This window comes from Pteropus vampyrus, unplaced genomic scaffold, assembly GCF_000151845.1.
Source record: "Pteropus vampyrus isolate Shadow unplaced genomic scaffold, Pvam_2.0 Scaffold83, whole genome shotgun sequence".
Classification (NCBI taxonomy): Eukaryota; Metazoa; Chordata; class Mammalia; order Chiroptera; family Pteropodidae; genus Pteropus; species Pteropus vampyrus.
The window spans coordinates 5911574-5925673 of NW_011888864.1; the positions used below are offsets into that span (position 1 = coordinate 5911574).

At 34.3% G+C, this 14100-nt stretch overlaps 1 protein-coding gene and 2 pseudogenes across 6 annotated transcripts in view; 2 read left to right on the plus strand and 1 right to left on the minus strand.

Moving 5' to 3' along the window:
- PCCA (propionyl-CoA carboxylase alpha subunit) overlaps window positions 1–14100 on the minus strand; it is a 352647-nt gene that overhangs the window by 260262 nt on the left and 78285 nt on the right. The window lies entirely within an intron of this gene.
- Window positions 674–791, plus strand: LOC111741946 (annotated as a pseudogene).
- Window positions 1942–9274, plus strand: LOC105294159 (annotated as a pseudogene).

Sequence of the window (14100 nt, forward strand, 5' to 3'; positions counted from 1 at the left end):
ACAGAATTTATTCACTAGTGATATTTTGCTATTCTTCCATTAACCCTGTATCTTTTGTCATCCATCTAATTATCCATTTCCCTTAAGCACCAGTAAGCCTTTTTGACATGCCATAGCAATAAAATTTACTTCTAAAAATATGCTTTTTTAAAAGTCTTTATAAATTTACCATGAATGATAAATACAATGTTTGAATGAAGATAAATGCCTTAGGTTCATGAAAAACATGGCATGTTTTCACTGAAAAACAATTTAATAATGATACATAGGAAATAAATTATGAAAAGCTGAAATCACTACTTTATATCACAAATGGACAGAAATAATTGTCATCTGTAAAAATCAAAATGTATGATACATAATTTATTCTTAGAAATACCAAAACATAGTAAATTGCTATACTATGAATTCATATTTTTTATAAAAGTATATACTATAGGCTCACCAAGAATTACTACTTGGATAACTGTAAAACCAGGGTCAGACAGGAGACACAATCATGGAAAACCTGCCCAAAGGACCCAGATTCTGGACTTCAATATACTCCCTGCTAAAAGAAAAAAAGGTTTCTGGTAGAAAAGGCCAGTTCCAGGATTGCTGCAGCACGTGAAATAAAAAAACTGAGTCAGTGAGGAAGCTTTAAAAATAGTTATCTCAAAAGCACATAGTTGCAGTCTACGGCCATGCCACCCTGAACTGCCCGATCCTGTCTGATCTTGGAAGCTAAGCAGGGTCAGGCCTGGTTAGTACTTGGATGGGAGACCACCTAGGAAGAACAGGTGCTATAGGTATAAAAAATAAAAAAAAAATAAGGGATTGTAAACTGACAAGGTCCTTGCAATCTGTGAGGTCAACCAAGGGTTGACTCTCCTAAAAAAAAAAAAAAAAAACAAAGGCACATAGTTGCAGATAGATAGAGCTACCCATTGAATATGGTCATAACAATACGAGCATCAAAATGAATAATAGATTACAAGGTTAATTCATCTTTTCAAGACCTCAGAATAAATCTTTTCTTGCTTTCTCTATTCAAGTATTTGAACTTCTTGGACATGTACCACTGATTTTAAAATACATATACCTTTTAAAAGCAGTACAGAAGAAAACAAATTTCATACATAAAACTAAAGTATCAAGGTAAAATCCCATACAATGTTTTTTAAGAAGAAAATTACTAGAATAACATCCATGGAGGGTGGAAATAAGCACAAGAGAAGACATGCTAACACAACAGATCAAAACTGTTACTTGTTTCAAAACAAGCTGAAAGACATTTTTAAATGATAGAAAACATGAAATAACATAAATCAGAATTAGAAATGCTTAGAAATGAGATGACAGACTTCAGGATAGAATTAGAAATGGAAAAGAAAATCATTTCAAAAATAAAGACAAAACTAGAGATACTACAATAAGAGTGAATAGAGAAAACAGATAATGCCTCACAAGAAATAGAAAAAGGAAAAAACTTAAAAATTTTTTAAATTAAAAAAATGAAGAAATTTTTAAAAGATGCAAGGTAAAGACCATCCAACATACATATAAGAGGAATCTTTGAAGAAAACTGAAGAAAAATAATAAAACCTACAATTCAAGAAAACTTCCTGGTCAGATGCAAGGCATGGGGCTATGCTGAGGAGGTGGTGCTGAGGAGCCAATGTGAGCTCCGAACTCCAATCCAAGACTGTCCAGGGAGGCGCAGTGCTGTGGGTACCCACACCAGAGCATCCCCAGAACAGAAGCAGGCACTATAATCCCTGTCCACAGAGCCCAGCTGAGCCGACCACAGCATTGTCTACGCAGCCCAAGTGGCTGAAGGAGGAAAACAAACAGCTCTTCGTCAAGGCTGGCAGTGATGGTAAAAGCCTAGGAAACTGCCCCTTTTCCCAGGCACTCTTCATGATTCTTTAGCTCAAAGGAGTTGTATTTAGTGTTGCTACCATGGACCTGAAAAGAAAGCCTGTAGATCTGCAGAGCTTGACTACTGGGACCCACCCATCATTTATAACTTACAACGATGAAGTCAAAACGGATGTAAATAAGACTGAAGAATTTCTTGAAGGAGGCATATGCCCTCCCAAGTACTTAAAAGCTTTCATCGAAATACTCAGAATTGAATAATGCTGGAATGGACATCTTTGCCAAATTTTCTGCATATATTAAGAATTCAAGACCAGAGGCTAATGAAGCATTGGAGAGGGACCTCTTGAAAACACTACAGAAACTGGATAAATATCTGATTTCTCCCCTCCCTGATGAAATTGCTGAGAATAGTATGGGAAATGCTACAAGTTTTCCACACGTAAATTTCTGGATGGTAATGAAATGACATGGCTAATTGCAACCTGCTGCCCAAACTGCACATTGTCAAGGTGGTGGCCAAAAAATATCACAACTTTGATATTCCAAAAGCATGACTGGCCATCTGTAGATACTTAACTAATGCTTATAGTAGGGATGAGTTCACAAATACCTGTCCCAGTGATAAGGAGGTTGAAATAGCGTATAGTGATGTAACCAAGACTTACCAAGTAAAATAGCACTTATGAGAAAGATATCTAAGAATATGCTTTTCCTAACAGACTGCTCCTCCTCCTATAAAGTAGAAATTTTATTTTGCATGAACATGCAGTTATTCAAGACTGGAATAAAGGATAGGCAAGGTATCATAACTATCTTTAAACATACATTCCCAAGCAGTATTATTTTTAATTTTACTCCACCTGCCTCCCGTACCCGATATCCTCCTCTCTTGTAATTTGGAGACACTTCATCACAAACTTCACTTTAGAGGTAGTTTGCCATCTCTCTAAAGCCCTCACCAAGACATGCAATCACGGTGTATAGATGGCAAGACTTTTTTTTTTTTTTTTTTAAGGAAATAAATTTCCTTTATTTCCCATTCTTTTCTATATTGGTCATTTAATAATTTTAAACTGTCCTGGCATTTGGCAAGCAACGTAAAGGACAAAAATCTCCAGAGGTGGTAGTGGTTTGTGGGAGCGGGAGCGGGGGTTAGTGGGGGAAATCTGTAATTCTAGTCTTCTGTTTTGAGAGTAAACATTCTTGACTAAAAAGAAGGTGCAAAACATATTCTCTCTCCCACTGACGATGGGTCCAAAATTCAGATGATAGGTCTATGAGGGAAATATGAACAATTTCTAGCCTTTGCTCTTCTTTAGATAGCAAAACTTTTGAGGTATAATGTTTCACTACTGAAACAGTAACCATGACCTCATCAGTCAGCCCCAAACTGGGGCATAATGCATGGTACAACAAATATTTATGTATTTTTGGAATTTTACAATATTTAGTAAGAGTATACGAAAGGATTGCTACTGTATCAAAATACCCTTTCAAGTTAGTCTCTCCTGGATACGTACTAACAGGCATTACCAACAGAGGATAGTGCCTTCCACAGAAAGTCTCTACAGATTTTGCTACTTTACTTTGCACATGGATTTTTATTTTCCTAAAAGCATGTCCTTTATGCCAATTATAACATCTGACACTATGTAGAAGCCAGAAATTTAGGAGGACGAATGATAGTCTCAAGATCTTTCTTAAGCATTTTATCCGTATAAAAAAACTAATGGGCACCTGATACTCTGTCTAAATGTGGTGTTTGTTATATGTATTTTGCCCAATACCATTCATTTGGAACATTATTTTCTTCCTTTATTTTAAAAAGCTCCTTTTTAGGTAAGCATAGTTGATTTAGCTATAACACTTCGATGATTAGTAATGTAAATATTAATATTCATAGAAATTACCTAAGGAATATAGGATGGGTTTGTCAAAACATCAAGTAGAATTTTGTTTCTAAAGAATGTTTAATGTGGGTAATCTAAAGAATGCAGTATCCATCCTATATTTAAAAAAAAAAAAAGGCAAGATAAAACACCCAGATTACCAGCTTTCCCATTACCATCCGCATTTACTATTAGACTTTGGGTAGAGGATGTGTCACTCCTGTTGGACTAAACTATAGTTGTTAAGGGGAGGTACATATTTACCACAGTTGTACCTAATCTCAATCACCGTGCTTCCTTCAATTAAATTTTTCTATAGCTACATTGAGGAATAGCACTGTGCATGTTTGTTGTTTAAATTGAAGTCCTAAGCCAGGAATTATCTGTGCTCTAACAAAGGAGAATGAACTTGGTGAAAATAAAAGTTTGCTATGTATTTACTCATTTTATTTAAAGACGAGGTTGTGACTCTAATACATTTTGGGTCATTTTATACCTAACTTGTTTAAGAAGCACTATTTATCACAGGCTGTTTTTAGGAATTTCCAGTATATTGCTTTAAAATGTCAGTGTTTCTCCCCTTTTGATATGCTAACATTTAGTAAGTACTGGCTTTATGGAAGCAGCCTGATTTTAATAAGTATACTGCATTTTTTAACCTATCTATAATTAGCTTAGTAAAGAAAGATAAGAAAAGCTCCATATTATAACTGTTTGGGTCAAGGAGATTGTTTTGTATTGCTTTACCTTTCTTAGAACTGCTGATCAAGTTTGAGCATCCATCTTTTTGTAATTAAATATTGGATGATGATATACCTTGTTCCAGGAAGCAGCACTATTAGGTTATCTGAGAAATTCAATAGCAGTAGCACCAGTGGGTGAAATGTCACATCTGCACCAGTACACAAACAACCATCATCACTTTTCACCTATTTTTAAAATAGTGGTAACTTGGCTACAGGTGATATTAAACCTCACCTCATAACTTAAAGTATGAAAAAGGCTCAGGAGAAGGGGTGTTTGTTCTTTCAAGTGAATGGCAGGCTAAGTGGTGCAGAGTAGAGGGCTAATGAGAAAAAAGCATCATTCTTTACAAAAGAGTGATAAAAAATACATTCTGAAACTCAGTTGTGAGGTATTTTTACCCTGGATATTTATTCTCTCTTTTTTTAAATGTATCCCATGATTATTCTTGGCTGTCTCAACATCCAAGGAAGACAGGTCTATCTATTATGATTTTGATGAAGGCAGTTATTTTTCTCTATAGAAAGATAGAACTTATTTATCAGAGAAGTTAGTCGAATGTAACTGAGGCTGGCAAATGGACAAAAGCTTGGAAAATGTATGATGCTAGAACATGCTTTTTACCCCATCTTATATTTGTGGAAAGACCATAGCTTAAAGTCTTAAGAGATTTGGGACATAAAAGTTTTCATGGCATTCATGGAGTGTGCAGGCTGACAAAATGGAAATCATCCGATATTTCTGCAACTACTGATCATTTCCCCTTCATATAAACCAACAAGGAGGTCAGAGTCTGCAGTCTGCACTGAAGCTCTATTTCCAAGGAATCCTGAGAAACTTTAGGGTTCGACAGTTGGGAAAGCTACTAATGCAGTTGATATGACTTCCTTTAGAAAAATGTAAATGCAGATTTTCTATACAGTTCTTTTTTTCTAGGATTGTGGACTTAGATAAAATTCATAAAAGATTTTATTTCTTGGTAACTTTGGCTTATGCAACTTATCTTCAAACCCTTGAGCAATCTGTACACAATTAAAGGATTTCTGACATTTACTCTTACCCTAAGTTGACCAACTCTAGAATTTAGGCATTTTTACTTAGGTTGAGTTTTAAATCGCCCCAGAGTTGCATGTAGATAGTTATTTCTGTGCATTTAAAATACCCATTTAGAAAATATCTACAAGATAAAAATGGTTAAAAAAAAGAAATGTATTTTTTCATGAACATTTTGATACACATTTCATCAAGTTTATTGTTTAATCAATTTCTTACACTGGTTATAATAGTATTTGATTCAAAGAGAGGGAAGTATTCATTATTGATATACTATATGGGCTTTTTTTATTCCATTCTTTATAAATTATCAAAGTTGGGCTATTAAAATTATATTTTTATCATGGAAAAAAAATGTCCCCGAGTCACAATGCTGAACAGAATTAAAATATTTTCTTTAAAATTACTTGAAAAAGCAAATGAAAGCTTATTATACTGTGCTTATATCTTCTTTTGTCTGCATAGAACCGGTATATTGCTGGCAGCTATTGTATTAAAATATATTTCCACTACCAAAAAAATTCCTTAAAATTAAAAATACATATCAAAGAGCATACCTGAGATATTCAAACCAGAATGACCAATGCTATGATATATCCTAGCAATATTACTTAAGGGGTGAAAAAAAGAAATGTGACTTATACAAAAGGGAAATTTAAATTATCACCAGACTCTGAGAGCAATAATTCATGCCAAAAGAAGATGAACTAATGTACTCTACTGCATAAGACATTCAAGAAAAGAAAGTATGAGCCAAGATTTTAAATCAAACAAAACTGACTTCCAAGTATAAAGGACAGAGAAAATGTAGCAACAAGCAAGAACTCATGAACTCTTTCTGAAAAATCAAATAGAAAAATCGAACTAGTCTGTGGGCCAAATCCAGCCTGCTACTTGTTTCTGTACAGTCCACAATTTAAGAATGAATTTTACACTGTTAATTGTGTAGGAAAAAATGTTAAGAATTGTATATCATGATGTGAAAATTATATAAAACAAAGTCAATTTTATTGGAAGTCAGCCATGCTCATTAGTCTACATGTTATATGGCTGCTTTCTCACTACCAAGATAAGATTGAGTACTTTTGAGAGACTTTATGGCCTACAAAGCCAAAAATGTTTGCTATCGGCCCTTTACAGAAAAAGTCTGTCCACTCCTGTACTAGAGAATGAGCTTCGGGAAACCAAAATGACTAAAGAAGATCAACATAAAGGATCTGTAGTTGCTTGTAGAACTAAATAAAGGCTAAGAAAAAGGTGTAGTATATAATAGCTATCCTTCCTGACAATATAGGTATAGTACAACTGTTTTTAAAAGTGAGGAAAGAATAGGGAAGTGACATGTAAAACTTTATGTTTTCAGTAATCATATGGTATTAATATCATTGTGACATTGCTGTGTGTGCTCTTAGACAAGCAGTTATGAGGTATTCTAATTTTAGCATTGTTTTCTATCCCTGAGAGTCAGAATTCTAAATATTGTAAATGAAGATACAGAGGTAACAAAGATGAGGTTAAGTAAAAGTTCTGCGATTCTGACTTTCAATTGAAAGTATCACTATGAACTTTATACATACATATTAGAAAAATGTTATATATTTTTGTTATATATTTCATATATGTATGTGTATACATACATATTAGAAAAATGTTATATATTTTTATGAATATAGTATTTCATTATATAAATCTATATTATATATTAAATTTGTATTATATATCTTATCTGGGGTTGAGATTAGCATTATATCTAAATACACAAATACTGACTATATTAACATAGTATATATTCTATTATTATAACATAATTACAACACATATATAGCATAAAACATGTTAAAAACTGTTAATACACATATTTTATTTCCTAGCCCCATAAATTAAAAAGGCCAAGAAACAATGACCATCAGTAGCAATGGCCATGCCTGGCACCCTGACTGTGGTCTTTAAATACAATTAAAAGAAACCAATGTATCTTGAAAAAATGGCTGATTAAAGACTTGAAGCAGGAAGTATAAAACATGAGCCTAGAATATCTTGTCAGACCAGAGAGCAAGGAAGCTATAAAAGATTATGAGGGTCAAGTCAAAAAGACCATTAGCCAACTTAGGCTCCATTGGCTAAAGAGGGACAACGTCAGCTTCACTAACAATCTCAACAGATTTAAACTTACAAAATAAGACTTTATAAACGATAATACTTTTAAAAAGAATTGGCTAACTTTGAGAATAAGGAACCAGTTTATTACCTCAAAAGCTAGTTAATAAAGGTAAAGAACTATGCATTTATCTTGCTTTTTCCGTATGAATTATACCACTAAGTAACCAAACAATAAATGCAGGGAAGGGCTTCTTTATAATTATATTCCAATTAATGAATAAAAACGATTTCAGAATTAAAATATCACCATTTTACAATCCTGTGAAGTACTAGATACAGGCAGTAAGCAACAAAGGCTGCCTAGATCTTACAAAGTGCTAGTAAGACATGTGCCTCCTACATACAGTCTTGGCCAAAGGGATCAAAACCTGAGTCTGGTCCCATCTCTGAATCCAGATGCCAATTTGTAGGAAATGTCAAGAATGGAGGAAAAACATTGAATTGCGCCATGATTATCCAGCTAGTCAAGACTGAGAGAACCTCTATAGGTCAAAGACCCAAGGTTCTTCAACAGATAAACTGTAAGGAAAAGGAAGGTATTCAAGGAGAACCTATAGATTAAGAGAAATTTAGAAGACATATCAAAGTTGAAAATAAATGGGCGAGACGAATCATAGTGTCTAGGGATAGACATTTGAACAATAAAATTATTTTAAAATGCAAGAAAATGATTACTATAAAAGTCAAAACGATGTGTAGAGGGAGAGATCAGAGTTTAGGCTCGAGATGGGTCACATGAACAGGCTTAGGATTCAGGGCAAATGTCTAATGTCTGGACTTACATAATGATTACAAGATTATTCATGTTAAGTAAACCACACATTTGTTTTGTACAGTTTTTCTGTACCAGCTTTTTATCTTATGATAAAAATTTTGAAAACAATTTCAACGCCACCATGTCACAGGAGTGAAACCAACATCGCCTGGACCAGTAGCAGCTGCAGCAGCACCTACAGCCAGTGAGATGTTTCTCAGACCAGTTTGCTAACCTCTTCAAGGGCTTTTTTGGCTTTAAAGAAAAAAAAGAAAAAAGTGCATTCTCATGTTTGTCTGTGATGCTTCAGTGGACTATTATATTTTGTACAAAGTGAAGCATGGTGAAATGGTAACTACTGCCACTATAGGTTAAAATGGAAGCTGTAAAATACAAAAACATCAGCTTCACTAGCTTGAACATGGACAGCCAGGGAAGGGCAAGATTCAGCCTCTGCAGTATCACTACTTCCAAAACACTCAAATTTTGCTCTTTATATGAGGCCCAAAAAGAGCTCATGAGGATGGTAACAGAACAGTTGATTAGGAATTCCTGTCCTACTAATGTTTGCAAAGAAAAAGGATCTTCCCAATGCTGTAAGCTCTGCTGAAATCACAGCAGAACTGAGACTACATTCTCTGAGCAACAGAAACCAGTTCATCAGGCCACCTGTACCAGCAGTGGAAGAGGGCTATATAGAACACTGGACTGCTGTCTGATCCGTGATGAAACCAGAAATCAATACAAAAAACTGATCTTCCTCCCACTTAACTCCTCTCCCTCTCACTGCCTCAACTTACCTCACCTGTGACAAACCACGCTCACAAAGTATTGAGACAGAAGCTGTATTTTGTTATGCTTTTGGTCACAATGTATTACACTGTTGTAAATGTGGCAAACCCGACCTGCGAACAGATTTCTTATTTAATGTAAATAGTTTTGTTTCCAATGACATCACTTCTGATACTTCTTTGCAATATTACTCAGTCAATTTTTTGTTGTTGTTAAAAAAGAAACAACTCAGTTTAGTACCAGGAAGGAATTCTAGACAAGCTGGCACTTGGGCTCCAAAGACTTACAATGTAAAAGAGGGAAAGCTCCTCCCTCCAGGTTTCTGAAATACATGTTGAAATCTATTTTGGTGGTTAGTTTTAACCTGCACTCAGTGTACTTCTTAAAATAATCATTAAAAATAAAAGATAAGGAGAATATTTGAGCATACATATGAGAGAAACATTGTTAGTGTAGTTTTTGTGGTAACGGGTAAATACCAGTCGGCCAGATCTTTACCCCCAGATTGAGTGAAGTATGGGTGAGCGCTTCCATCACTACTATTCGGCATGCTACTGGAGGCCCCAAGCTGTGCAGTGTGACAGGGCAATGATTACAGTAGACTGGAGTTTCAATCCTAATTCATTTTCCCCAACACCGACTATGGGGCATCAATAAAAGTGCAGAACAACAGAAGAAGATATGATCAGCCTCCAACCCCCCACATTTATAGGAGTCATGTTTTTAAGTGCTAGTCAACTGAGAGTGCTTAACTGTAAATTAAGAAACCAATTTATGTGACTCATTAGGATAAGAACATTAAGAAATCTGACTGTTATGGGGGATAAGTAGTAGAGGGGGTACAAAGATTCTATTTTAAAATTATAAACAAACTTATAAACCAACACAGTTTTTTAATTTGAGACGCTAATTGCAAAATCCACTGAAATCTAATGACACACTTACAAACTATGTTTAACTCATGGTAAACTGTGTATGTTGTGACTCAGTTTAACCAAAAGAATCTCAATATTACCGGTATCTGGATTTCATTCGGTCTAATGTATATTTTGTATTCAGTGTCTACTTGGCACAATACACTCAAGTAATGTTACCACTTCCAGATGACAGCCATGTACAACATTTAGCAAGGGAAATAGAGTAGTGGTAACTTTCCTTGCTGCAACAAATGGCAGAAGTCAGGTTTTCTAGTTAAGAAATATAGTTAAATATAAAACCTTATTTCATGCATAGGTAGTGAACATTACAGCAAAGAACGCTTTCTATTTCTAGTATTTGACAATGGATGACTTCCATTTCTATTTTTCAGGTATCATCAAGTCAGAAAATTGTTAAATGTATTAAATGTTTTGGGTTTCTGAGATACTTAGGACAAAGAAGAGGTTTGGGGTACATATTAATAAAAATATTTAAACTATAAATTTCTGAATATTCTTGCATTTTGTGGTAAGCTTTTCGAACTTATGGGGGAATTTTTTTAACTCTAGTCACTATATTCTATATTAATTTTAGAAATGTTCTATTTTAGAAGACTAAGATTAAAGTTTTTTAGTGTTTGCCATTTCTCTTGTGCATGTCTGATTTCTCTATTTCCCTGTAATGAACACTGATACCTATTTCCAGATCTAGTTCAATTTCTAATTGATTGTAAAGAAGATGGGCTAGGCTAAGCTTCAACATTCTACAGTCGTTGTGCAGATTAGGATACTAAAGAGAAGACTTAACACAAACCGAGTTGTTAATCTTTTTTTTTCTTTGGGAAATGTAGATGCAGTAACATTTCCAGCCGAAAGACTCATTCGAAGTTCCTAATGTTTAAGAATGCAAATGAAGTATTCTGTCTTTCCAGTGCCTGGAGGTGTTATATGAGAAAACAGAGGTTTCTATTAGTTCCACTGATTTCCCTTACCATGTAAAATCTTAGACAGGTTGCTCTGGCAAGAATCAAAGAAAAGCACTATAGAAGATATCCAGAGAATTCAATTAACTTCTTTAGTAATAACATTTTAAAAATCTGAGTTAAATAAAAAGTCAAGCTTCAGGATGAATTTTAGCCTCTCTTCCCTAAAGAAATTCTAGTTTAATATTAGAACATTTAAAAAAAAATACTTTAGCAAGATAATCAGTTCGATGACACTACAATTCCTTGGATGAACTTGTTACATTTATCATTTAGCTACCTGGCATTTTCAAGCAGCTTAATTTTCCTTTTTACTATAATAATGCTTTGATTAAATATGCAGGTACAAACTTTAAAGTTTTTCTTTTAGATGTATCTTTTAAGAGGATCGGGTAAGAAGTTTCACATTTAAATTTGGTATGTGTTGCTAAAAGTCTCCTTATATAAACTAGACTCAAGAATTATTTATTGATGAAGTTGTAATTTTTCTTTTGTACTTTACACAAAATACTTTTATTTTATATCCCTACAATTGTGGATATTAAAAAGGAGTTGCTTTCATTTCTCCCTGATCCAATTATTTTTATTGTTTCATGAATACTAAAATTAATTGGTACTTTTAGATTGCAAGCTAATATTTTTCCAGTCCAGTTTTGGAATATACCTTACGACAACTATGAAATTAGATGAGCAATTTTACAGTGTAAGTAAAAAACTTTAAGATTTAATAATACTTCAATTAGCATGAGGGGATATTAATGTAAATGCTTCATGACTCACCTGCCTGTTCATTCCTCACAGTCCATTAATATTTATTGCTGGTGGTGAATGAGAACAGTAAGTTGGTAAAAGGCTGGTGAAAGGCTAGAGATCTTTCATTTAGTCCAAATATTAGATACTAAATTTAATTTTAAAACTTTTTAAATGGGTCTGGGATATTATCCGAATTATGTATTTGTTTCTTTTGCAAATATTTATGAATTTCTTTTAAAATTTACTACAAGTAGAAGTCCTTCCACAACTCCTTAATTTACTGCTCTCTGGAAAACATCAAATTTTCGATACCGCTGTGGGATGGAAATAAGAGTCATATGGTTTGAATAAAGCATGCTCTACCTACAGTTGAGATATTCTTTTTTGTTGGCACATTTAATTGCTGTGCTCTAGTATAACCTACATTATAAAGCTTATTTCAAATACTGAATGGAATGCTAAAAAAGCAGAGATCATGATTTCCAATTAATTGCCTTGAGCAACTGAGGAATTCCTCACACTACTCAGCACGAGTTTCTCCTGCCAAGCTGCCACTTTCACCCTTATTTTGGTTATTAACAAGGATGCAGTGCAGTAAAAGTGACAATAAGATGTAATAGAATGACCCAAGTAGAGATAAATTTATCTCTACGTGGGAAACATTTTTTTTTAAGTTTGAAGGGAGTAAAAGAACAAGAAATGCAATAATACTAACAATAACAATAGTATTTATTTACTTACTTATTTAGCATTGTTTACAAGGCATTATATTAAGGCTTACTTTATCCTAAAAAATCATTTTATATATAAACATTTCAGTCATTGGATTCTAGGTTTCTAACAAAGTTAGAAAGTCTTCAATTTATTCTAGAATTACACAGTAATACCTGACCTTGTATAATAATTTCAGTTTTAAAGGTTTTTTTAATATCATTTTCTCCTCAGAAAAAAAATAGGACTAAAGAACAGCAAGATATAAATAATCATCTCTACTTAACATGCAAGTAAAATTAGGATATGAGAGATGAAATTAATTCCCCACAGTCACTGAACAGGTAAAATGACAGAAACAAGACTAAGACCCAAACCAGTGATTTTAGTCTGTGACTCTTCTGCCTTCTCATATCCACCCCACATGCTTGCAAACAGGTTCAAGTCGCCATCCTTATTCAACAAGTCAAAGAATATGTGCTGACTACTGGAAAATGGTCATACACCAGGTTTGCCTGGCACAGTCCCAGGACACAACTATCACGCCAGCATCCCATCTGACTCAGAGCACGCTGGTTTGGGCAGACCTGGTTTCTGTAAACAAGAAGTTTATCTTCTAGTAGAACAAACAATACCTACCAAACAGTAAAAACAATACAGAGAAGGGAGTAGTAAATGTACTAAAAAAAGGTGAAAAATCAGGCACTTACTATAAACAGAGTCAAGGAGGAATCAAGGGAGGCTTCATAAAAAGGGTCGCAGTTCAAGGGGGAAAAAATAACTAGGATTTGAAAAAGTAGCATGGAAAAACAAATATCCACGTATACAGGAAAACACCTCTCACTGGTCTGTAAAACATTCTGTGCTCATCAAAGGATGATGATGAGGCTATATACAACCAGTGCTCATCCAAAAGGGTCTCCTGTCTTTCTCTTAAGCCCTACAACAACCAGATCTCAACTGTATACATCTTCAGTATCCTACTTAACACTTAAAGTCATACTACACATGCCTGCCAAGTACCCATTCAGTGTCGGGTACTGTCTTAAGTCTAGGGACACAACGATGGACAAACGAACTAGAAAGACACGATACAACATGCAACTGAAATTACAATAAAGCATGGGTGCTGTGATAGAGCAAGTATAGAGTACTCTAGGAAACTGATAATGATGACTGGAATAAAGCATACATGGGTGGAAACTTTGTTAGCCAACTCAACTTGAGTTTATTAGAATGATACCCATATACGTGAAATGTCAATGTTTCAATCATCGGCTGCATAAATAATAAAAGACAAAGGGATTCTCCAAATAAAATTTCTCTCCCCTTTGCATCAGAGAATTTCTCCCTTCAGTTCATATTAAATACCACTACAATTTTAATATGCTCAGATCGCCTGATATTTCCATCTCTCACAGAAAAGCCAACTAGGGCATCCCTAACCTTCAAGATAAATGAGACTTGAGGATGCAATCTTC